The sequence below is a fragment of the Akebia trifoliata genome, chromosome 15 (genome assembly GCF_017979445.1).
Source record: "Akebia trifoliata isolate Shusen 1 chromosome 15, ASM1797944v1, whole genome shotgun sequence".
Classification (NCBI taxonomy): Eukaryota; Viridiplantae; Streptophyta; class Magnoliopsida; order Ranunculales; family Lardizabalaceae; genus Akebia; species Akebia trifoliata.
The window spans coordinates 1,961,980-1,965,029 of record NC_141389.1 but is presented as its reverse complement, the minus strand read 5'-3'; the positions used below and the strand labels follow the sequence as shown (position 1 = coordinate 1,965,029).

General features: G+C 35.6%; 1 pseudogene; it reads left to right on the top strand.

Moving 5' to 3' along the window:
- Nucleotides 1–275: 275 nt before the first annotated feature.
- Nucleotides 276–1,051, top strand: LOC147383854 (dirigent protein 22 pseudogene; annotated as a pseudogene).
- Nucleotides 1,052–3,050: the final 1,999 nt, after the last annotated feature.

Below are 3,050 nucleotides of genomic sequence, written 5' to 3'. Positions count from 1 at the left end.
CCACAACCATCAAATTGGTCCGAATGCCGAGGTATGGCCCAAACCTGCCCCGATCCAAACCATTCACACCCCAAAGCCTTGAGTTAGGTAGGTAAAGCCCTATTTACTGATAATGCAATTCCACCAACCATGTCTACTTGATGGTAAATTTACCCAAGCACAAATTATTCAAGGGCTTTCTTTCCATTGAAGTAAAAGTTGTGACTTTGAGTCTAATTCAATCTCTAATTAGTGTTTCTCAATTACATCAAGAAAACTACCTCTCACCTTACATACACCCTTATGTTCTTATGTTCCTTAACTCCCCTTATGTCCTTATGGCTAGAATTCTTCCCAAGTTGGCTTTTTCATTCATCTTTTTCTTCCTATTCTTCTTCATTTACTTTGTTGCTGTTGATGGAAAATCCCAAAGTTATACTAGAACTATGAGTAAAATTGGGATAGATTTCAAGAAAGAGAAACTCAGCCACTTTCATTTTTATTGGCACGACATCCAAAGCGGTAAGAGCCCTACATCGATCTCAGTCGTGTCACCATCAAAAAACACATCGACGACAGGGTTTGGTACAATTAATGTGATTGATGATCCATTGACAGAAGGGCCTAAGATGAGTTCAAAGCTAATTGGAAGGGCTCAAGGATTGTACACCTTGGCATCGCAAAGTGAAATTGGCTTGCTAATGGCCATGAACTTTGCTTTCATGGAAGGGAAGTATAATGGGAGCACGATAACGATACTAGGGAGGAATACAGTGTTCTCGAAGGTAAGAGAGATGCCAGTGATTGGAGGGAGTGGACTTTTCCGATTTGCTCGGGGATACGCTCAAGCCAGGACTAACAAAGTGAATCTTAGCACAGGGGATGCCACGGTTGAGTACAACATCTTTGTCATGCATTATTGATTCATTCGAACGAACCAAGGCACATTTCGCTTTTATTCTTCTTATAAAGAAGACTAGTTTGAAGTTATGTTGAAAACTTTGGAAACTCGATTGAGTCGAATAATTTGTTGCCTCCTACGAATCAATAAAATACGTATTAATATTGCTTATATTAATATATAATTGGGAGATCCTAACATCCAAGCCAAGCATTTATATAATGTATAATACTTGGTTTTAGGTTTGTCACTGGGGATGATGGATGTCACTTATGAGAAATGAAGTAATAAGCCCACCATGTTTTGATGAATATTTTAGATACCCTCATTTTTTATCAAACTTATTACACTGAAAATTAGGTTGAACAAGTTAGAAATAATTTATTTTAAAGGTTCAAGATCTTGAAGATTGCAGATTTTTGGCAAGAGGTTGAAGATGAGAGCAATTAGGTCATTTTCTAGTACTCTTTCAATCTAGACAAAGGTCAAGGGGTACATATCAAATATTCAGAAAAATGTGGAGGGGTATGTGTAAATCTCCCTAAATTTTTTGTTGTTGATAGGTATATATATTAATTTTCAAACAACTTTCTTAGGTCACAAGTACCTTGAGAGTTGAAATTAGTATTTTTGTGTTTCAAATATGTGTAGGAACTTAGCTGGAAGCTTTCACCATCACTTATTGCACCAAATGAGATTTTTAAAGCTTGATTTTATATGACTATTGTAAGATTGCAATGGAGTTTTAGTAGTTTTAGGCTAGGGAGGGTATTTTAGACAAATTTCAAATTCGTTGTTATCCCGTCGCTAGTCAATGATACTGATTTTTTATTAAAGGTGATAAGTCTTTATCTTTTTTTTTTTTTTTTAAAGAGTTATAATTCTTATCTTGCATTTTGCCGCATGAGGGTTAAAACTAAAATTATGATCGCTAATGATTTTCTGACTTGAAAATTTTCACTTGGTCTGTACTCCGTTGATCTTTTTCCTTGTGTATCTCGAAGAAAAAAGATCTATGGTTTTGTGCGCTTGCCATGTACAGACTGAATGAAAATTTTCGAGTCAAAAAATATGACTCTATTATGATATACACCTAACTCGTTGGGTTGGGTTTCTAAAACGATATGTATTCTAAGTCCAAACCTACTCTTCTTAATAATAATATATATAAAAAAAAAATCATAAGGTTAATAATAATAACTAACATTCTAGAAAATGTAAGAGTAACTCGAATGGACAATAAACCAAGAGAAAGTTTATTAAAGTTGTTTGGGCATGTTCAATGAATGTTGATTACATCTCCAATTAGAAGAAATGTTCCCATTCAAGGTCATATAACAGCGACAAGAGTACCGCCTCAAAAAAATGTGAATTGGGATGGTGAAAACAGATATAAACTCACTTTTAATAACAAAAGACTTGACTTTCTATAGGGTGGAATGAACATGATTTGTTCGGCCAACCCCACAACCCCAATCAATTGCAGGCCCATTTTTTGGTGAATACAGCCCATTGACTCCCTTCCCATAGGATGTCAAGTTATGGTTGTCAATGGGTCAGGCCCTAAATATGAATTCCACTTAGCTAGCCCGATTTTTAAAAAAGGCCTGACAAAACTATCTAAAGCCCTGTCCAAAATGGTCTAAGTTGGGCTAAAGCCCGGCCCCTTTACAACTGGATGGCCCACACCATCAACCCTCGCCTTCTCTCTCTCTCTCTCTCTCTCTCTCTCTCTCTCTCCTAATATTTGTAGATTAACTGTTTGACGATAATCCCCTTAAGAGACTTTACATGCTTTTAGGCCATCTCCAGCCCTTACGATCAAAGTCATACTCATAGTTAAATTTCGAGCAAATTTGTACTTTTCTACTTTTCAATCCTTTACTCAAAGTTATATCACATTGAGTTTTATTCAGAGTCACATTGAAGATGAATTTGAGTAAAACTCAAATCCCAACAGTCATGTTTTACATGAGAAAATTGCTTTTATACTAACTAAGTAAGTTTCAAATATTACTAAGGGTCGTCAGGCTCATATGGATTACCACATTGACAATCCAACCTTCTAGATTTCATGGAAGAACTCATATTAAAAAATAAAAATTAAATCTAATTTGGACTTCATCCAAGATGTTGAAAATGGATGACTACCGAACTCCCAAATTTTAAA